The sequence below is a fragment of the Pogoniulus pusillus genome, chromosome 2 (genome assembly GCF_015220805.1).
Source record: "Pogoniulus pusillus isolate bPogPus1 chromosome 2, bPogPus1.pri, whole genome shotgun sequence".
Taxonomy (NCBI): domain Eukaryota; kingdom Metazoa; phylum Chordata; class Aves; order Piciformes; family Lybiidae; genus Pogoniulus; species Pogoniulus pusillus.
This window is the reverse complement of record NC_087265.1, coordinates 26242501-26266169: the sequence shown is the minus strand read 5'-3', so window position 1 is coordinate 26266169 and position 23669 is coordinate 26242501. Positions and strand designations below refer to the sequence as shown.

At 44.3% G+C, this 23669-nt stretch overlaps 1 long non-coding RNA gene across 3 annotated transcripts in view; it reads right to left on the bottom strand.

The window, feature by feature from the left end:
- LOC135187795 (uncharacterized) overlaps window positions 1-23669 on the bottom strand; it is a 133065-nt gene that overhangs the window by 101615 nt on the left and 7781 nt on the right. Inside the window, exon 3 of one of the 3 annotated variants that reach the window (XR_010307451.1) lies at window positions 11942-12153. The exons of the other annotated variants lie outside the window; for them this stretch is intronic. This is a non-coding gene — a long non-coding RNA (uncharacterized LOC135187795). Of the gene's footprint in view, window positions 1-11941; window positions 12154-23669 lie in introns of those variants that run through there. 3 annotated transcript variants of the gene reach the window in all.

The window sequence follows — 23669 nt, the reverse complement described above, 5'->3', positions numbered from 1 at the left end:
ACAAGTGAAGGAGTGGTAAATAAGGAACTTGGGCCACCTTGCATACAGGGTGCAAATGCCAGCAAGTAAGTTGTACCTTCTGGGTATCTTCTACCTGAAGAAAGATTTAGAGCATCTTGGTGGACAGCCACCTGCATAGGAACTCTCTACAGTGAGGATGTTGGCTAAATGACCAGCATTCTCCTCTATTCAGCAGCAGAGCCATTGCCAGAAATAGGGACCTCAAAGTATCCACAGCTTTGTACTAGTTGTAGCAGCACACAGCAGTCCAGTAGCAATCTGGTGTCCTGCTATGCAAAGGTACTGAAGAGCTGGAACAGCTTCACAGGAGCATCATAAAAATAACCCAAAATATTTGGAAAGCCTAAACCAGAAACAAAGTCCTAATCTATGCAGTTAGCTAACAAGAGACAGCATCAAATTCAAACAAGGCACTGTTCTAACATGACTGTATTCCTCGACAGTCTATCCCTCAAAGATCAGCTTTCACCCAAACAGGAATTAATTCAGGGTAAACCACAGGAGATCATAGCAAGCATGTCTTCATACTGAAATACAGTAGCAAGCATGCTGAGAGGTCAGCTGGGATTTGATAGCTCACACAAGATGATGGTGCTTGTATGTCTATTAAACAAAGTACCCTGTGTACATATGTACCTGTCTAGATGCTCAAATCACCTTATCCTAAAGCCACTACTGCTTTAGGTTCATCCTTCCTGGATGCCCTGTCTCCTATGAGCACATCCACCTCACAGAGTCTGGCAGTCCCAATGGCACCAGGGAGGCTGGGTGTGCTCAGTCACAAAATTGTTTAGGTTGGAAGAGACCTTTAAGATCATCAAGCCAAAGGTCCTCATCCAGAAGAGGCAGAAGACAGAGTGAGAATTGTCTCTCATGTCACGGCCTAGGAGGGGATTCCAGCTCTGACTGCATTCCATCACCCATGTTTTATTGCACATCATGGTTAGTAGACGACAATTCTTTTAATAGCTCAAGGTTTGCAGTCCTAGGTACACTTCTCTGAGCCAAACTCAGCTTGAGAGCACTCTAGAGAACCTGAAGGAGGCGTAGCAGCCTATCACAGCTTCCTTTAAGGCTGCCAATACCACTGAAAAATCCCTGTTAGCTTTGCAGCTAGTCTGGGCTGTATTTAAAATATTAACTAGTATCTTTACATCCAAAGTGTGACTTGGCTTTGCTCAGCATCATAGACACAGGTGCTAATCTCAGCAGTCTCTGCCTCAGTAGCATTAGCATCAATTCACACTATATTGAAACAAAGTCTCTTGTCCAAGCTGGGAGGGAGCCCCTGAAAAGTGCAGCAGATAAGCAGATAACCTCAGTGACCTGGGCATCATCCTCTCTCAGTGAACAGTCTCTGGTGGCCAAGGTCATACAAGAGACAACTGAATGTCAGTCGCAAGCCTCCACGTTTGCCTGCAGAGCTGTTGCACTTGAAGCATATTGAAAACAAGTCCAGATGCAAAGAGGAGCAGAACTCAGCCCAGTCTGCATTCACTGTGAAAACAAGGAGGGCAGAAAAAGCCATTTAAAATTTTCTCTGGTTTGCTGACACCTTTGTCTCTGTGGAACAGTCAGGGTTTTATGCAGGCAGCTTTCCTCTTCTGTGAGAAAATTAGACAACTGTATTTTAAAAAGTGACAGCCTTGTTGCATTTGAAGACAGGTACAGGTCTAGCAACAGCAACATTCATACTTAAGTAGGTCAGTTCTCTGTGTGGTCCTTGAGGGTTTCCTCACAGGATGTACAGGGTTAACCCTGTACACAGGACTAGTCCATTGATATTAATGAGAGGCACTCCTCCTCTGTCCCCACATGCCACAGTGACAATTCAGCTTGGCACTGTAATTAATGCTGCTTCTGAGGCAACTTTGAGTCAAGCAGGTCTCCCTTTCACCATGCCTTTAAAACATGCTTGTTGGGACAAGCGGCAAACACACAGATCTGGAAGTGCAGAGCGACTCCAGCCAAACAGCACACCTTTGTCTGATGAAATGTGTGTGGTTGTTGCGGAGGGCAGTAATAATTCGTGGCCGAGTCGAAAATTTATCAAAAATAGATATTTTTTTATTTTTACAAAACCCGCCCCCACAACTATATATACAAAGATTAATTTCGTTTGATAAACAGGTTAAGTTGCATGAGAATTCTACGAGGATACCATTAATAATCTGACTATATATATTTGGAAGTCAGTTTTTGGAAAAGGCTTTAGCTATTAATTAATAGCGGTTTCTTACTAAATTAAGCTAAGCCAAATAACTCACTCAGGCTGGCTTGTGCGGTCTGTCTTCCTCCTCCAGCGGCTGCAGGAGTCGTTAAGAGTCGTTAAGGGTCGTTAGGCAGATAAAGGTGTGCCTAACACCAAGGCAAGTCCTTTGGTCTCTCTGCAATCCAGGCACAGGAGAGTGAGCGAACTCGTCCAGGCACAGGCAAAATCCAAAGCGGGAACCCCAAAGGCGGGAAGACCCCCAATATTTATACCCTTCGCTAGACAAAGGGCAGAGTTACCACATTTTAGGCGCGAAAGCGCACGGCCAATCCCAGCCTGGCTCCAGCGCGGGAACTCACGGGGCAGTCGCCGCCCCCTTCTCGGCTGCAGGGCAGGCGAGGGGGGGGGAAACCAGGCGGCTTTTCCCCTTTCCCCCCGAAGTCCGGGCAGGAGAGGAATTTAGGGGTACAGGACTCCAGGACAGTGGTGATTCTCTGTGGATCTACAGAAGCACAGGCAGACAGCTCTGGACTGGAAGCTGAAAAGCAGGAGCACTCAGGGCTCACAGAAGATGTCTGACTCTCATCCAGCCAGCTCCAGATCAGCACCTCTCTGCCCACACAGTGCAGTTGCTCAGTATCACTTTAGTGAGCTGTAATTCACCACAAATGACATTCCCCCAGTGCTCAGTCTTTTCCTTGTGCCTCTCCACATCATTTCCAAGTACAAACGGCAGCAATCTCACTATAGGTCATAACTCCCTCTCCAATCATTATTAGCTTCCAACAACTCCATATAAAAGGCAAATCCCTTGAAGCAGCAGAGCTTCACTTTAGATGATCAGCATTTTCACTTTTCCAGTATTTCATTTCATAACATACAACTACAGGGCCATGCCAAGGCATTAGAGAAGAGTGGATTTAAATTGGATGCCAGGAACAAGTTATTTACAATGAAGGTAGTGGAACACTGGAAGAGATAGCCCAGGGAGGTGGTTGAAGATATTCAAGGTGAGGCTCAACAGGGCTACCTGATCTAGTTGAGGATGCCCCTGCTTACTGCAGAGGGGGTTGGACTAGATGACCTTTGGAGGTCCCTTCCAAACCAGCCCATTCTGTGATTCTGATTAAAGAACAGCATTTGGCTTACCTTAATAAAATACTGCCTGGATTACATACTTCTTTTTTCAAATAAAGGCAACTCATTCTTCAGCACCAAATCTTAGCATTGATTCCTCAGTTTCCTCTATTATATCTAAATACATTATTTGGGCTAAAACTCTGGCATAGTTTATGTGAGAAGCAGCAACGTTTTTTAGCCTGAGATAAAAATCTTGACATCAGCCTTTCAAGTGCAACGCTGAAGTAGAGAACAACCACTGCAATTACGAAAGCCACGACAAAGTCCTTAGGAGCACGAACTGATTGAGTAAAGATCTTGATCCAAGACACTGTTTAAACCACTTTGCACAGTCCCAGAGATTGAGACACACTTTATCAACCTGTGACACTGCCACCATCTTAACAAAATATTTTCAAACCAGATCGAGCTGGAGCTTACTATCTCACCACACCGCCATGTGCTTCTTTCCTTCAAAGGAATACAGTAAACTGCATAATCTCTCTGAGACAGGCAAATATTATAACCTTTTTTCTTTCAGAATTCCTAGGCTGGTGACCCAGCAATAAATGTATTTTTGAAATGTCAAATTTGTTTCCATGGTAACATGAAATGCCACTCCTGGAGAGGATGTTCAATACAAATGTGAAGAGTTGAAGGCTATTTAACGTGTTTGCAGTTGCACCTATTCAGCAGTGCTTGTTGTACTTTAAAAACTCAATATAAGAAATTAAAATTTATTTATAAAAAGTTGATCTCTGGCAAACTGACTTTTACACTTCACATTATTGCCTGCAGCAACACTCGCTAACGAGAAGGCCCTTTAAGTATTTGTCTTCTGGTGGAGCACAGAAACATTTTCTGTTGCTTTGACAGTCACTGCCAGGGTTTATATCCTAGGCAAAAACAGAGGCTCCATCTACTATGTCTGCCCAAATCTCTTCTATGTATAGCAGACTATAGGGGAGAAGGAAAAGAAAAGAATGTAGCCAGGGCATCTAAAGAGGAGGAAAGTGGCTTTTACATGTCCCTGAGAAGGAACCTATTCATGCGTGTTACCTACAGAGTGCCTATATGTTCCCACCAGGACATAAACCAAACTAACCAAAAATTTGAGCAGGTTTTGTTCTTTGCATCACCTGCACCACAAACTTCTCCCATCAGGCTCCCTCCTCTGTCCTCAGCAAGGAGCGGCAAAGGGGCATGAAACTGTTTTCATGTGAAGGCTGGACAATTGTGGGTGACATTCAATAGCACCCCACTGAAGATGCAGTTGGGTCCTCTGACAGAGGCTGACCTCTGGGCTCAGGTCTGACCTGTAGCCTGAGGTCACAGCAAGAGCAGGTTTGCGGTGGGAACTGTGGCCTGCAGCACTGGAGGGCTCAGTCTCTGCCCTCAGGAGAAAATGAGCCCCCAGGAAGAAGGAACATCAGCCCTTCCGATTTTGACAGGTGGATCTGCACCACATCTCTCAGAAGCTGCTCCAGAAGGTAAAAACAAGATAAAATGTCCCCCAAAGTTCATAAATCATATATGAACAATTAAGTCTCTTTTTATGGATGCCTCATCAAATATTAATCACTTTTTATTTTCATAAATTTTACAACCTACAAGTTGTTGTTGCCTTAATTTTATGTTAACAAGGCATCTGAAGCTGACAAATTTGGTTTCAGGTAAAAGTATAATCAACTTTGTTTAAAACGGAGGAAGAAAGTAGGACTTCCCAACTGTAGTGTCAAGTGCCACCAACTCTTGCTGCTCTTTATCAAACAGGAATTAAAGAGACAGTTCTGTTCCAGAATAGCTTTCTAGTATCACTTTCATTTCTGGAGAGTTATTCAACTAATAGCAGTCAGGTCTTTCTGAAAAGATATGAAGGAACTGAGCAGGGATAAAAGACCATAAAATGGTTTGAGTTGTAAAGGACCTCCACAGGTCATCCAGTCCAACCCTCTCTGCAGTAAGCAGAGACATCTCCAACAAGATCAGGTTGCCCAGAGCTCTGTTGAGACTCGCTTTGAATATCTCCAGGGATGGGGCAAGATGAAGCAAGTGAAGGCAGCAGAAGCAAGAGGAATATCCTAGAAAAAACACAGGGATAAAGGCTGGGGAGGGGGCAGAGCTTGCTGGAAGATACCCATGAATATTTCTGTAGGGTTTAAGAAACCAAATTTGTTTGCTGTGATCTGACTATCCATTGCAGATCAGATACATAGCTCACAGGCCAGGTTTACAAATACCAGAACACTTGGAGAAACAGTGTAGTGCTATGTGAAAAAGGGTCACCTAGAGAAGGAGAAAAGCAAAAGAGAGAAGCCTGGAAACAGCCAAACAAAAAGTTTCATGTGGTCAATACAGGTAGACTCTTTATCTAAACCCTGATATGGCAGTAAATAACTAATTAAAAGAACCTTAACTTCCAAAAGCCTATCATTTTGGTGCTGTTCTATATTTTCAAAATATAGAAGTGTCACAGATTCCAGGCCAGTTTTGCTTATGAAGAAATAGAAGAAGCAAATCCTGTGCATTAAAGTAAGATAACAGATGCCAGGCATCCCAACAGAACATATTAGGGGTCACTTTGACTGTTCTAGCGCCAGTTAAAATTAACGTCCCAAGAAATTTTTCTTAGGTAACTCAGTTACATAGCTCCAAATTTTGCCTCTTGGTTCAATTTAGATAGTTTTGCATTATGGTGTGGATTCAGCAGCGACAACAGCAAGAAGTCTCCAAAGGCATTAACACAATCCCCAACCACAGCAGAAATACTGCTTCAGCACCACGTATCTTGATGACTGATTTCCTCTGGGCTTCACTGACCAGCATCATAAAAACAACAAAAATAGACTGTGGAAGTTAAGATGAAGCCAGGGGAAATAGTTCATTAAAAAGTAAAAGCATGCACTGTCATACACAGTCACATGCCCTGGAAGCAGACAGCTGCTTCAGAGCAGCCTCCTCTTCCAAACACAGCCTAAGTGACACAGTGAGAAAGAGCTCAGATGTGACCAAAGCCGTCACTGGTTTCCACAAACGTGTCTGCAGGGGCAAACAGCTCTGCAGAAGATCAGGGGGCTCATCTTTACAAGAAGCCAGGTGAAAACAGCTTTGAGCTTGGTAGGGGAAGTTCATGACACTTCTCTGAAGTCATTGGTACCACAAGAGCCAGACTCCCCATGTGGTCATCAAACCCTGGCAGCCCAGCTTCTCCAGGAGCAGCTGGTAGCAACGAGGAAGTTCTCCACTGTGATGGTGTCTGCTGGGTTGGAGCAGTTCACATAGACACCTAAGTAACACCTAACAAATACCTTCACACAACTCCCAACTGTTCTCCATCATCTAGGCTGCTCAGTGCAGGTACCAGATGGGAGTTCGTGTCACATCACATTTGAAGCCCTTCTAAACCAGGAGACTTAACCCAGAACAGCCTCTGTGCTGCTCTGACACAGACTGAGTTTAACAGAGCTGTAGTGGTTTCCAGCAGCTGCAGCTCACGAAGCAGGTTACCCACACTGAGAGGTACCTTCACTCTTCAGGAGAATGACCAGGGACAGAGCCACTCTGCTTTACAGGCAGCTGGTTTGCACTGCCAAACCACAATGCTGCACATAGGTTTTGTCTGCATCAATAAAATTGGTCTGTTCCTGGCAGTCTCAACAGAGACCCTGAGGACAGAACTAAGTGGCTGAAGCAGGGAGTGAGAGCCTGGTGAAGCTCACGTGGCTGCTGCGAGGGATGCATTGCCCAAGGCTGTCAGCCTGGCACCTCCAGCAAGCACAGCAAGTTGCTTACCGTGACAGAGGGGAAACATCATCTGAGAGCTTACAGAAACTAGAAACAGTGCTCCTTTATTTACTTCTAGTTAGAAACTCAGTCATATTCCTCTCTAACCTGCGTCTGTGCAGACAGACTGCAGTCAGTAGGGTGAAAATCAGGTCAGAGTCTGGCCTAAAGCCTCCCTGGGATGCAGGTGGCAAGTGACATCCCTGCTGCTCAGAGACACTTGGCAGATGGGCTAATTCTACCCTCAGTCACACCATCAGCAACTTCCCTCTTACTGGTCTGAGGTAAGGCTTGGTTTTCCTCATTCTCTTTTCATTTTCTTACGTTTCGCTCACAGTTTGAATTTACTTTACAAGTTGGTTTTATAGAGTTGTCACTGATGTTCTTATTTAAGTCACCCTTGGTTTTGCCTGTAGCTCAGGCCAGGACTTCAGATAAAAATCAATCTAGGGCCTTACTGAGTAATATCCTGGTGCACTTTGCAGATAAATAAAACCAAGATCATTCAAATAAATGCTTCTCAATTTTGTTAAACTCCTTACACATGTAGAAATGCCATTTAATCCTCCAGTAAGTGAAGCAACTCCAAAATTAGGATCCAAGTGTAATAAACACATTGCTTTAAAATAAAAAGAATTTAGAGAGGAAAAGAATTCCCTTAACAAAAAAAGCTAAGAGGAGAAAACCTCAAGCAAACAAGAAAGTTTAAGCCAACTATAATATGTAGAAACCTAATATCTTCCAAACTGAAAACAACTCCAAAATCCAATAATACAAAAAATACTTTATAAGGTTTTTCTTTGCGGTTGTGGTGGGTTCCAAAAGGTTCTGCAATGCAGAACCAAGGAAATAACACACAGACGTGCCTTTGTGTTTTGAGTCTGTGCTCCAAGTGACAGATTTCACTGTAAACCTTTGTTTAGAAACAACAGATTACATGATAAGGCTCTTCCAAAAGAGGTTATGGAAAAGACATTGAGCAATTGCTCTCCAACAATATTAGGAATAACGCAGACAGAAACTGCCTTGATTACACAGTAAATGTCACTTTTGATTATGAAAGGCAAACCAAAAAGGTACCTGGGCAAGACCTCTATGGGAGGAGGTATGGGGACCTCTCTCTCTCTTTGAAGATTGCTTGAAAAGAAAATCAACTTCAAAGATGGGCCAGGGATTCTTGGCATGAGATCGGAGAGGGTGCATGCCCATGCTCTAGCTTTTCCTTAAACTAGGGCAATTGTTGCAGCTTTTGTCTGAGAAAAACTGGTGCATCCTCTCTTGGGACATCTGCATTCACAGGAAATCCAATCAGGCCCTATTTATCCAAAATGCAGGGTGTTCAAAAACCTCTGCAGTCATCTATAGGTCCCACAGGAACACAACTCACACACATTCATGCTCTGCTGCTCTCCGGCTAGGTTTGTCACACACAGAATCACAGAAGGGGCTGGAAGTGACCTCAAAACACCATCTAAGTCCAGCCCCCTGCCAGAGTAGGATCACCTATGCCAGATGACGCTGGAACACATCCAGGCAGGTCTTGAATATCTCCAGAGAGGGGGACTCCACAACCTCCCAGGGCAGCCTGTTCCAGTGCTGCATCACCCTGACAATCAAAAAACTCTTCCTCATATTTACATGGACCTTCTTATGCCTCAACTTCTTTCCATTGCCCCTTGTCCTGCCATTGGGCATCACCAAGAAGAGCCTCTTTATAAACATTAATTAGGTCACCGCTCAGCCTCCTCATCTTCAAGCTGAAGGTACTTGTCCCTCCCCACTGCCACACTGCTATCTCAGACTTTCGCAGCTCCCGGAGCCTGGGGCTTTGCAGGCCATACCGACCAGCTACAGCTGCCTCAAATTTCTGGGGCTGAGGGGCGGAAAAAGACATCAAGCTATGGTGTCCACCCTACTCTGCACACCTGGGAATCCAACACAACCTATCACATGAGCAGCAGCTACCCATTTCATAGGGCTTGGCTGCTTGAGTCTCCATGTCAGGGAATGCCTGACTTCAGAGTCTCATGGACTTGACCCACTCCCAGCACAGACAAGTATAGATAACTCAGCAGGGCTGCGGTGGTGAAGATTAACACATGGTGCTAGGAAGACTGAATAACCACCTACACACCAGACGAGAGAGGTCCTAGGGAATAAAAAATAAGAAATCACTCCTGCAACAACAATTATAAATACACAGGCACACAAAGAGCTCAGCTCAATTATTAATTCTGTCATTTCCCAGCTTTCAAGGTCTTGGGGTTTTGACCTTGATACTTCTCTACCAGATTTACAGGGTGTAAATGTCATTTGCAGTCACTCCTAACTTTATGATACATTCCAAAGCCAGCATCTACTAGCTGAGTCCCTGCCAAAAGGCAGTATTTCTGTATAAAATGTGATCAAAAAAACCCATTCAGCTATATAAATATATACATACACAAAGAATCTCTTTTTTTTTTCTCTCCTTTAAAGCAGCTCAGTGTGGAAAGATGGAATTTGGCAAGAAGAGAGTCTTCAAACAAGAAGAACAGCCTCCGCGCATTTGTGGTGAAAACTGGGTTTGATTTGATCCAGTTCTGAGCGTTTTAATATCACACATTGGGCGTGCAGCGTTCACACTCTTTCATTCCTCAAGTCATTTTCAGAGCCCTACCAAGCAAGGGCTGCTGCACAGCACATGCCTTAGCCGCACAATGAACACACATCTTTCTTCCCAAGAGAAACACTGAAGGCAAGAGGCTTCTCCTCAGGCATGTGCTGCTAACTGCGCAGCTGAAACCTTTGTGCTCCCAGCAAAGGAAGGTGCCGTGCCATGTGTGTGCCCCGGAATTCAAGCAGCACAGCTGAAAGGGGAGGAGAAACAATCAAAGACGCCTGTTGATGATGTTTCAAATTTGGAGGAAGGTTGAGATGTGCCTTTGCCCAAAAGTTTCTCTCACAGAGAACATTTTATTTATGTATTTACAGCCTAGGAAGATACAGAAGTTGCCTAAAGGAAATCACACCTGAAGACCCAACCTCAAGGCCACCACTAACCCATTACGAACAGGAGCAGCTTAAGCAAGCTGTACCTCTGTGGGTGACATGGGCTACACTGGAGCAGCTGCCTCAGGCAGAGGGCTTCTCCCTACACCAGTGCCCTGTAGAAGAGTGGTGAGCAACTCCCTGCATGAGTCTCCCATGAGGCCTGGTCCGCTCTCGTGGGTAGCAGCATCCTATATTCCCACACACCTGTTATTCATGGTACTTCTGTGCCCAGTATCAGAGCCTGCTATAACCTATCACATCTGGAGGATTTATTCCTGCTTGTTAACACTCACCTTACCCCCTCACCTGGAAGGAGTTGGAGCACTCCTGGTTTGCAGACAAGCACCAAGAACACCAGAATAGCAAGCTTGGACATGATCCAGGTGTTTAGCAGGAGCTACTTCCTGATCATTACACCCAGGCTCAGGGCCCTCTCCACAAGCAAGGCTTGAGAGAGAGCCTTTGCACCAACCAGCCACGCCAGAAAAACTCCAAGCTCCACCAGCTCCAACTGCTGCCAGGCAGGGAGCCCATAGAGCCACTTTTTCACCACATCCTGCTCTCTGCAGCTTGTTCACAACTGAATCCATGCTGCCAGTCCCAAGGGAACAAAACAGTTTGGGGAACAGAGTCAACATCTATGAACTTCCAGGGGCTACATGTCTTGGCTTTCAAGAAATGGTTTCTCTCTCTCTTTCCAAAAGAAATGCTTCCCAAAACGTTAAGCTTTTCAGTGTTATTCCTTTTCCCCCGTAGTTAATGAATTTCTGTTGTTTTCTTGTCAATTCTTTATTCACCAAAACAAGGCCTGCATGAAGTACAGGAAAGTCAGGAAGCCTGCACAGGCTGCTGCACAGCACAGTGCTACAGGAGGCACTACAACAGGACATCAACCATAGTTTCACTCCCAGCAGCATCTTGAGGGTCTCCATCATGAAGGGCCTTGTGGGCAGGAGGGGCAAGTGCAAGGCTGGGACATATCACCAAGGTGCTCCACGGCACCATCAGTGAGTGGCCACAGACAAAGCAAAGGAACATGTTTGGAAAGCTGTCTAGCAGAAAGGCACCTGGGGGTTCTAATCGACAAGCAGCTGAATATGAGTCAGCAGTGTGCCCAGGTGGCCAAGAACACCAATGGCATCCTGGCTTGTATTAGAAATGCTGTGTCCAGCACAAGTAGGGAGGTGATTGTCCCTTTGTACTCTGCTCTGGTGAGGCCACACCTCAAGTATTGTGTCCAGTTTTCGGCACCTCAGTAGAGAGATGTTGAGGTGCTGGAACATATGGAGAGGAAGGCAACAAAGCTGGGGAAGGGCCTGGAGTGACTGAAGGAGTTGGGGCTGGTTAGTGTGAAAAAGAGGAGGTTGAGGGGAGACCTCATTCCTGTCTACAGGTACCTGAAAGGACATTGTGAAATGGTTGGTGCTGGTGTCTTCTCACAGGTAAATAGTGATAGAACAAGAGGGAATGGCCTTAAACTGCAACTGGGTAGGTTTAGATTGGACATTAGGAAACGTTTTTTTCCCAGCAAGAGTGATCAGGCATCGGAATGGGCTGCCCAGGGAGGTGGTTGAATCACCAACCCTGGATGTGTTTAAAAGTAATTTGGATGTGATGTTGGGGATATAGTTTAGGGTGACCCTTGTAGAGTAGGGTCAGTGGTTAGACTTGATGAGCACGAGGGTTTTTTCCAATCTGAATGAATGATTCTGCGAATGAGAGGCACAAAGGAAAGACCTTCATTAATCATCAAATTCAGCTCCTCCCCCCTGAAACAGACAGCAGCAACCATATACTCTTTTATTCCATTTATGTTGCATGAGCTCTATTAAGCATCAACTAATAAACCCTCTGGAGTAAGTTATGAATTCAGTTGTGCTCCTGCAGGAGTGTGAGGTCAAGGTGATGCAGCTATCCCCTTGGACAAAGTATGAGGTCCCAGAACAGGCCCAGTGCTGGGCAAGCTGCCCTGGAGAGCACAGCCTCTACAAAAACAAGATGGAAGATGGGAGGAAAGCAGTGCTATTAATCCCTTCTGCAAAAGCAAAATTTGCTGCCTGTTCAAAGTCAGTCTGGCACACAGCTGGGAACTGATCTCTTATCTCAAGTGCCAGTCTAGTGCCTAAACCACAAAAGTGCTTTTTTGTCCCTCTGCTCCACCACACAAATGGGGTGTAATTGTATGGGCATGTTTACCATCAACAACCAGCACAACTTGGCACCAGGCTAATGGGATTTTTATTAGCCAAATATTTCTTTGGTAACCAGGTCAAACAATCACGTTCTCTTTTGTTTCCTGTTATGAAATGAAACTGGAAAAACATGCCACTTAAAAAAATAAAATGAAATAAGAAGGAGCCCAAGCAGTCCTTTTTTTCCTAAAGAAAACAATATGCTTAATGCAGAATAAACCACATATTATGAAAAGAGGTCATCTTTGGGGGGAGGGAGAGAAACAATTGAAAAGAGGGGGGGGTGTGGAAAGAGTAGCACAAGAGGGAATTATGAATCTTTTTTCCTTTTTTTTTTCTTATGGAAAGTATTTACATGTTTATTTTAAGCCTAACATAAATGTAAATATTTTAAACAAACAAAAACACACCAGGGGTAACAATAGAGTATTGTTGGTTTGTTTGTTTTTTTTTTTTTTATGTTGAATAAAAACTGCCAGGACACTGCATGTATATTTTTAAACATGCTGCTTCAAAAAGCAGGATGCAAGGGATGTTGCATCTTTAATTTTTCTGTTAATTATGGATTGAGCATTGTTGTGAGTCTTGTCCTCAAAACCCAGCTCAGAAAATAAGAGCAGATGCTCATACCCAGGTTTGGCTCATGTGGGAATTGAACAGAACATATTGGTTTATAATTAATGTAATTTGTTGGATTATCTTTTGTGAAGGAGCTAAGGTAAACAACCTTGCAGCGTTGTAGTGAAATTCTTCTGTGCTCAAAGCCTCTGTACTTGATGGAGGATGACAAAAAACCCCTACCCTTCCTCCTGGATCATGGGAAGAGTTGGAAATGTCTGTCATATTCAAGCATATTTTAATTAACTCAAAGGAAAGAATTAGGCTATAGACCCTAAAGCAAATTACAAATAGTATTTAAAATCAGAGCTAATGATTCCCCAATTGACTATTCTGATTAACAGAATTCTCTTCTCTAGTTCACTGTAATTTTGTTACAAGGCAGAGATGGAGGAGGAACAGGCTTCTTCTGCCCTGAACATTCTTCAGACCAAATTTACTGATCCAGAAGACTCCTGCCCCTGCTGGCATCTTTGTCTGGCTGTGCAGTAGCACTTCAGCCAGCGTGGCATTAAATGGCAACTTAAAGGACAAACTTAAAACAAAACCAAACCTCCCCATAATTATATAAAGTGACACTGTCCAAAGGACCTTTTTTTTCTCCAATAAGAAACACTCAAGATCTTGGTAAGCATCAAAGAACAATACTTTGGTCTCCAGGAAGAAAAAATAATAAAGTAAGCAGTGTGTTCTTAGGGGTAATAATTGCAGAAGTACAGGCCAAAGGCTTGGTTGAGTGTCACAGGATGATGGCACTCATCCTGACTCTGAACTGCCATAGTAAACCTTAGGTCTATTTCTTCATATTTCACAGATAAACAGAATATGACAGCAACAGCACAAAGAGTCAGAGCAGCCTTGATGTTTCTTCAGGCCCCCACAGAATCATATCCAGAACATTTTTAATCCTTTCTGCTTTTAAATCCTCCTCCCTTCACAGCAGTCTTGTTCACCTTGCCATACCAGACACAACAGTGCAGTGTCCCCTCTTCAGCCCTGCTGCCAGGTGCCAAGGAGAAGCAGTGGGCAATGCTGGAGAGCTGGCCAGGACTACCACAGGAAGCTGGTCCACAGCCAGCAAGAGATATTTTTTTCCAGCCAAACCCACATGCTGTGTACCTTTTGCCTTATAGGGCTGCTTTCAACAGCTAGCATCTGTCTCACCTGGGCCTCACAGCTTAACTATGCAGCTACTTTCCTTGGGATCATGTCTTTTGCAGGACGACAGAAGAAGGAAGAGCAAACCAAAGAGCTTGTCCCAGGCCATTGCTGCCTCTCCACGAATCAAGAGCTAGAGAGACCTGCCACCAGCACGCATGGGACAGAGAAGCCCAACACAGAACTTCACCTTACAGAAGCCTACTTCTCAGCGGACAGATGGGCAGGGAGGCAGAGCTTGAAACGAAGGCATTTTAAAGACAAAGGAAAACCGAAGTAGGCATTGGGTGGGTGTCAGTTTCTTCAATCAGGGTCACCAAGTGTTAGTGCTGCTGATGTTTAACAGGTGAAAGAAATCTTTTAAACCCATTCTTCCATCACCTAATTTGCTTTCAGGTTTTGTCAAGACTTTACTAGATTTTCCCAACTGAGTTGCAAGTTGGTACTGACCACCTTGGAGATAAACTGCCTCTTTCTCAACCTTTCCCTCCCAGAGCACCCCAGAAAGTACATGCACACACCAGGCATGCAACACACAAAACACAAATGTTTTGACTCTCACAATAGGTACTCAGATGCTCTTCAAACCACACACAGAGAACACTTTTGGAGAACAGCCTTTTCCTGGATACACAGTGCTTCTGCAATTCCCTGAGTCGGGCAGTAGCAGAGAGTTTGGGATACTCATATGCCAAGTTTGAAACCATAAATCAAGTAGATTTCCAGCTCAGAAATGTATATTGCTAATGAGCACAGCTGATCCAGTAACAGTTCTATCCTGTGTTCACAAGAACAATGCTCACTCATGGGGAACAACAGTCTTACCAGATTGGTAACTTTATCTCGAATATCATGTTCAAATTTTCATATCCTTATAAATTAAGAAATACTAGAATGAAGTGACCAGATGTTCACATCTCCTCTGCAGCACATTCATTACCAAGCACACATTTAAGATGCACACAAGTCTGCCAGGGCTCTTCTCCAAAGAGACTCACTCCTCTTAGTGTCATCTGGTTTTGCTAGCACAGTATCTTCAGCACCCCAGCCCAGAGGAAGCTTCAACCTCCTCCCCCACTACTCTGCCCTAGTGAGACCACACCTGGGACACTGTGTCCAGTTTGGGGCTCCCCAGTTCAAGAGAGACAGGGATCTGCTGGATAGAGTCCAACAGAGAACTATGAGGATGAGCGGGGGGCTTAAACTTATCCCTCCTGTGAGGAAAGACTGAGAGTTGGGGCTGGTTAGTTTGGAGATGAGAAGGCTGAGAAGGAAGACCCAATTAATGTGTTTATAAATATCTGAGGAGTGGGTGTGAAGAAGCAGGTGCCAGGCTCTTCTCGGTGGTGACCAGTGATAGGACAAGGAATAGTGGGTACAAGATGGAACACAGGAGTTTCCACCTCAACATGAGGGGACACTTCTTTATGGCTGCCCAGAGAGGTTGTGGAGTATCCTTCTCTGGAGACTTTCAAAACCCACCCGGATGTGTTCTTGTGTGGTCTGCCCTAGGTGATCCTGCTTTGGCAGGGGGGTTTGCACTGGAGGCCCCTTCAAACCCCTGACATTCTATGATTACCACGCTCAGGACTACTGATGTGCTGTGCACTGAGGGCTCATGGAAGAGAAAATACCATTTCTTCTTTCAAGCCAGAACTGGAGGAGGAGAGAGGAGCAGGTGACTATAAAAGAAAGGTTGAGGAAAGCTCTTGCTTCGCAGGAAGGTGTTTATCCAGTCTCCTTGTCTTCTTCACAGCACCATATTGAAAGAGCCAAAAGTTTCATTTTTCACTTAGTGCAAGTTTTTTCCCCCTGACATTAGCCAGGCATCTTTGTCTCCGCAGGGGTTGTCAAATCCTAGCTGCTGGGCCTTGAAACTCTTTACATTGCTGACAGTTACATTCCCACCTTTCACCACTGTTCAAACTGTGAGCCCTTAGTATGAGAAGTACTCTGATACCACTAGCAGGGAGATGTCTGTATAGACACACATTCATAGAATGCCTTAGATTAGAAGGGACCTTAAAGATCATCTAGTTGTAATCCCCCTGCCATGGGTGGGGACACTTCCCACTAGACCAGGCCATGACCTCCCTGGGCAATCTGCTGCAGTGTCTCACCACTCTCACTATATTCCCTTTGACTACAGCTTCTAAAAGATATGGAATGGAATTCTAAGATGATTCTAATTATCCAGAGATACAAGAATATGTATATTAGCCCATGTAAGGGCTGGCCTATAGAGCATCTTAAATCACTTGCTACTCCTTTCCTGACATGCTCTAATGACAACAGAACATTTTCTTGTCAGATTTCATTAAAAAAAAACCAACATAACACCCCCAAACTATAAACCAAACAGGCTGTTCTCTGGCTGAGACCTTGGATTCTTTGGCACCTAATATGACAACAAAAAAATTTCCCATCATAGTGGCAATAGCTTACATTAAAATTGCATTCTTGCTGCTTCAGTGTTACTGTACATGGATCTTTTTGCTCTATGTAAGTCCTCAGCAGTGGGTTGTTTTTTTAACTAGATGGTGCCTCTTCAATTCTGCAGCACACATCAGATCGGCACTTCCCGGCTTGTTCATCACAGCCCCTCTTCCTAAGTTTAGCTTGGTTAGAGTGGCACAATCCCAACAGGCACCCCAGGTGTTAGTTACCCTGTTCTTCTCCCCAGTGTATGCCCTGGGACTCTGTTGTCCAGGAGCCTAACAGCTAGGGATAGAAACCAGATGGAGGTCAACAGACAATTCACCTATAATAAAAGCTTGCCACCTCTTGTCTGGGGCAGAACCAAGGGACAGGAAAACTCCACAGAAGAAGAAAGCAAGGAGAGCTCCTGGTGGTTAGTAGTGCTATGGAAGTGCAAGTCAGATTCCCTTTAAGGTACAAAAGGCCAAGACAGCTTTCTGCTCCCTGTCCCACAAAAGAACTGAATAAGACCATGAGGACATGGTTTATGGTCATGGTAGTTAGGTTACAGTTCCAACCTTAGTGATGCCATGGAATTGATGCCTTTGGCCATCCAGGCACCAGCCCTCACATCTGGGCTGTTCTCTGTGTTTTCCAGTATTTTGTCCCAGCCCAGCTGAGGAATTCCAACTGTACATCCAGAGCAAGTGTAAGGCAGCAACTCTTTCCATGCACAGGATAACTCCTCCCTCTCAGCCATCCCCAGCACCAGCTCTTTCCCATGCTGGTTTCTCCTAAAAGCAGTCAACATAGGTCTGGATCCAGACTGCAGCAGCCCTCCTCCCTCCTGTGGTAGACAACTCTGTTGGTCACCTTTGATGCTAAAAACTTGCATTGCTGCAAGGATCTGCAATGTCAAAATCCAGAAGGAACCAGGCATGGATATCTGGCACAGACACTCTGTGAAGCAAATACAAGGTTTTTCTGCCTCAGCAGATACAAAAAGCATTAATTGTTCACACTATTGTTTTCTGTCAGCTGTTGGCTTGCATTTTCCCCCAGGAGTGGGTGGATTGTCTTTTCATTACAACACTAATAAGATAATTTCATATTTACTGAAAAATGTAATTATGTCATTTTTAAGTTCTCATTTATTTGCTGCCTCCATACATTCCACAAGAGGACTAGAATTTGGGGAAGCAAAAAACCCCAAAACACCACTTTTGTGAAAGGGTCATGTCCTCAAAAGAAGAGAAGAAAAGAACAGAGATAAACCAGCTTTTAACTCCTCTGTCTTGGGTTCTGCCACTGTGTTAGTAAACAGCACTGGGAGGGGGCAAGGGTGAACCATAGGAACCATTTACTCAGCTGAACTGAGGAGATGAAAGCCTCTGGCCAGACCAAATGGGTTTGTGGGTTTCACCATAAGAGTTGCCACTTCAGGAGGGTACCAAGTTCTTACTGGAAATTTGACATTCGTTGACCAGAATGTTTTTAGTGGTCTTCAAAACTGAAAAATTGCAAGGCAGAAGTTTTGCACCTTGATGTGGTACATTAGCTAAGACAATTTAGACTGAGGAGAAAGCACTATTAAAACAAAAAAAAACCCCAAAAAGATCACAATGACCAGAGTCACTGCAGTTATTCCTCATCAGAAAGTCAAATCAGCTGCAGCCAGCCACCAATAGAGGAGCAGTTGTCTCCATCTGGAGGAGCACTCATGGCTGAGGCCAGGCAGGAGATGCTGTCTAATTTGCAATTGACACCCTTGAGTAAGGAAGCTTGTGAGTTGTGCACATCACCCAAAGGCAGCCAACTCAAACCTAACTCAGAGGAGTCTCATAAACTGCAAGTGCTAGGAAAAATGCAAACACTGCTGTCCTCAAGCTTTTTCTAAGATTAGATCTGACCTCAAGAGCAATGCAAGTTCAAGAAATATCATCATTTCATTTTGCAGAAAGGAAAGAGACAACAATTGAAAGTCAAAATGTCTTCTTTTACAGGTAGACTTCTTTGAATCTTCTTCTACTGAGTATCTGCACCACAGGCACATTGGGCAGTGGCACTATACTGGGCTCTCCTTGGTTTGGCACCTCAGCACAGGCATGTTCATACATTCCTTCATGAGACTCAGGGTTGGGAGCAGATGATGATTTTCTGTGGTTTAGAGCATACGGAAGAGAAGGAAAACCTTGCAGATTGGGATGCCCAGGCAATCTGATATCCTGCTGAACCCGATACAAGCCCACTGCAAAATCCACCACCTAACAGGCAGGCTTCCTGTCATGGTCTGACTTCCTGAATTAAACTGCAGCTCTTGTCAAAGCACAACAAGAATCTGGACCACATAGAAAAAGCAAAGCTGATGGAAGTATGGGTTAGATGTACAGGAGAACGCCATGTAGCCTGTGTAGAAGATGCAGGAGCTCTTTGCAGCATTCAGAGCATCTAAGGTATTTTTGCAGACAGCTGGAAACTTGAGGAGCAAGAAACCAGAAGCCCAATGAAGCATGTCTATTCTATAGGTATGGCAGGCTGCATATAACATAAGATGAAACAGTCTCTAATCTGGCCCACATTGCCAAGAGTTTGGACCTCGTGGTGTCATTAAAAGAAAGGCAAGAGTGGACACTGGCAAACCTTAGATTGATTCCAACCTTCTTACTCCCCTTGATTATCCTGTGAGATTATCACATAAAGCAGATATATCATAACAGAACAATCCAGGCAAAAGCTAAAGCTTCATGCTGGCAGAAGCAAAGGAGAGAAAGGAGAAGAGGTGTCTACAGAGAAACAGCTGCTGAGGAGGCTGTCCTCCAAAAGAAATAGCTGCATACAGAATAGGAGACTTCGAATTAGGCTACATCACAACCTCACTTTGCTTACGCACATCCCAACGCCCAGCTTTATGCATTGTGTCACTGTGCATGCAAGAGAAAACCACTTTCCAACATAGTGAAGACACGCTCCCTGCTTTCAGGAGGTAACAGTAGCTCAAATGGGCAGCACTGTGTACTCCTCAGCAGTAAATTGCACACAATTATATATTTTCTTAAGGTGCCTTGCATTATTAAAGCCTCTTTAAAGAGGACAAAATTGAACACACTTTAAGTACATGACTGCACAACTAAGCTACGTACCAGAACAGAAATGGACAACAATTCTGCTCTTTTGCTCATCCCATGTTAACCAGCACTGGAGCTACAGGAACAGCAGCAAGGCATCTGCAGACATATTTATCACCACCTTTTAGCTGTATCTCCCCAGTGAACTAACAAACATGACTGCACAAGTCACAGACCTTACCACACTGGCTTACCAAAACATCATTTCTGGTAACCTTCTAGACAAAGCATTCCTAATGGGAACCTGGCCATGACATCACAAGTGAAGACAACGATTTCTCTGTCACTGCTTTGGGCTTTTGCCTTAAAAAAAAAAAAAAGCAGCCCAGATGAAAAGATACATGAGAAGTTCAGCTAGTGCAAGAGAAAACAATTCCACCCACTGAAGATTGGGCCACATGTTTTCCTTAAAACAGACCACAAATTACTCAGTACAATCAATTCCCCACATCTAACAGGGCAGATTAATGTTGCTATTTGATTATAACCCCAAGAGTTTGTTCCTGAAATACAAACTCTGATTGTCAGGGAATACAGAAACATACTAGACTTTTGGTATTGTTTTAGCAGTAAGGATCCTGAAGGGCAATAGTGTGATACATATTCACCACGCTAGAGAGAGCCCAGAACATGCCAAATTCTATTTCAGGGCCTTGCCTCAGGGCCCTTGCATCTCTGAGGACATAGGAAACTTTGGTTTAATACCAAAGCTAAACCTAGACTAGAATTCCCAAAGAATTTCCAACCCCTCTTCTGTCTCTTTCCCAAGTTCTCTCCTTGAGCTTTGGGTTCCCAGTGCACCTTTCAGCTTGCTGTACTTAACTACATGCCCTCAACACCCCAAGTATCCTACTACATACTCCCCCAGGACCCTCTGGCCTGGCCATCATGTGTCTCACAGCACTTCCTTGCACCAAATGTCCCAGCACAGAGTCCCTGACAAACCTTCCATGGATGATTTCAGGTTGTCACCACCCAACAACCACTTCAAGCAAGGCCAGTACCACCTGATCAGTCATTGCAGAGGCCCTAACCATTTCTCCCATGGTCAGCCACCCTGTGCCACAGAGATCAAGCTTAGTCTGCAAACTGGCTCAAAGTCCTCAGTAGCCACAGGAAGGCTGAGCAGCCGCCCTAAGGAGGGGAGCTCCTACGTAGGGAGCTGGTTTAGTGCTCCCTACAGGGACAAGATCTTTTAAGTGTTTTCCCAGTTTCTGACTCCCCATTTTTGGCAACAGACAGAGGGTTAGTCCTCAGACTGAAGATGGTAGGAAGACAAACAGTCACTGCAGTAGAATAGGTCCACAGACAAGGTGAGCTCAGTGCATAAGTTGCTCACATGCAGCACAAATGCAGAGCCATCAACAAGCAGTCCCATGTCCGCACAGGGCTAGAGCCTGCCAACATCTTAAAACAATAAAGGTGTTCTCTTTCCCATTCCTGCCTCATTAGGAGCATACACATTTAACAGTGTTAGGTCTTAGACCATTAGACACTAAACTAGCCAATAAAAGCCATTGTGTATGAGACTGACTCAAGACATATCTGGAAAATAGACCATTGAAGTATTAAGGGACAACCTGTGAATGCAGTAGACACAAGCCTGGTTTTATCTAGAGGATCTCCAAACAATCTCCCCTAAAATATTCTTTAGAGACACGCCAGCTAAAGTTGTCCTCTTTCCATGGGACTAAACATTCTTCTTATGGGCAGATGCAATAGCATGAAGAAGCATTTTCCAGGAGCAAGATTTGGAAACCAGGCTTTTACTGACTCAGTGGCAACTGTGCTCTTAGTAGTCACTTGGTCCAATTTGCAATTCCTTGGTTATTCCTGTAGATTATTAACTATCAGATGTTACAACCTTCTGGAGAATGTATATCATTTTGATGTGTTCTTCCCCTGCCATGTGTACCGACAGAGCATTTGAGCTTACATCTGCACACTTGTTTAAAGTATCTGGGGGGAAAAAAAAAAGTCTGAATTATTGAAAGTTTAGAAGAAACATTAATTACTTCCAACCAAGGTCCAAAAGATTTAGTTAAATACTCCTCAGAGTGTATATAGCACGTTCAAGAATACTGGCTATCCTCCAAAGGTTTGTATCTGCTAAGCTTAAAAATTCATGTAAGTCTTTAAAATTAATGCTGCATAACCATGTGTATCCTCTAGAACCACAGCAATTACAGTAAAAGTGCTTTAATTTGTTATCAAGCGATTTTCATCATTATGTGACACTGCCAAATCATTTAATAATTATCCCATTACTATCGTGTATTAACAATATTTCCAAATATTTATGCTAGAAAGTAGTTTTCAGCTCTCACTTATAAACAAATTGTTCAAGAGGTTCTTGAAACAGGGCACATCCTAAGATCTCTGGCAGCTACTTGTATTTCAGACTAGAATAAGACAAGACAACAAAAGCAAGGACTCTAATTCCTTGCAATGCGACGGGAAAACATCATCCTTTTTTACAAAGCAAGTCCCCAGTCTTAGAGCCTTGCACAGATGCTGAACTTTGAATTCAGTTGGCTTATTTGTGTGCAGCAAATCAAGCATAAACTTCAGTCCCTGCAGCTTCAAACTTGACCTATCCAGCACATAAAATCCATATATTAGCTATGTATTTCCTCATCTAGCTTTACATCTACCAGCTCATCAAAAATGCTGCACATGCATGGCAGTGCTTTAAGATTTCAAGCACAGAACTAGCGTGGAGCAAGCAGTTGCACCCAAAATGTCTTTCCTGCAAACACCCAAAGCCAAAATAATGACAGTGACCCATATCCTGTATATTTTGTTCCTAACTGGGGGGGGAACACACCCTCTAAAAGTTCCTCTCTAAGTGACTGGGAGCAGCTCCCTCTCTATCTTTCCAGCGAGGCTTAGGGAGAAAGCTTGGCACGTTGTGGCTTTAACCAGCTTTTACTGGTGTCAGCCTATGACACCGTGACAGGGAAACGCATATAGACCCTTTCTCCTCCCAGAGATTTCTCTTCCCCCGTGCATCAGTAGGGACTTCAACTTCTAAAGACAAACCCCCTCCATTCCTCAGTCTGAGCTGCTGAGGACAGTTGATGACTCTAAACCTGTCTTGACACGAGACTCCTGGCTCAGCAACCCTCCATGTTCATAGTACTGCTCTGAACCCAGACAGGACTGCTGATCCAGTGCTCTGCAACAAAGCTCTTGGTGCTCTCAAAAAAAACAAAATCACCCTTTGGGAGAGGCTTAGGGACGTTGCCCCACTGAGGAAAAAAAACCAACAACAAAACCAAACCAACCAAACAAAAAATACCACAAACACACAACAGTGCTGAAGTGGTTTTACCCCTTCCAGACAAAGAGAGGGCACTGGAGAGAACAACAAGGGAAATTTTGCCTCCTTAATTATTCAGAAACCATGAGAGCCTTTCATTCACCTCTGAAACAACACAGCTTGCCTAAGGAAAAGGAGAGGCTTGTCATCTGCAACAGTGACATATGTCTAGGATCTCAAATCAAGCAGCAATCCTGAAGTTTCTTTTGGGAACCATGGAGACTGTTCTCAAAACTGCCTAGAAGCTGGTGCTTTCTAGAATTCAGGAAAGGTAATCCAAGGAGCTCTGTAGCAGTTCTGATGGTTTTCTGTGTGCTGTTTTCACACTGGTGCCGAGTACAGCTGCGGCATTCCCCCAAAGCCAGCCACTGAGCCTGCAAATCCTACGTGCTGCCAGGGCCTGCTCATGCCTGGCTGTGGGAGATCTGTGAGTCCTCCTGTTCCAGAGAGCCTTTTGACTATGGGAGCTTTTAGAGAGGAAGAGAACGAGAACCACAAAAGAATGGTGCTGGCAAGACTGCAAGGCCGCTGTAAACATTTGAGTGACCTCCTGTATTGCAAAAGACTTTATTGTACCAAAACTTTGCTCCCTATAAATAATCAGTGTGTTTCTACATCCCATTACTACTGCACATAACCACAACACTGGGTCTGCACAGGAGCTACTC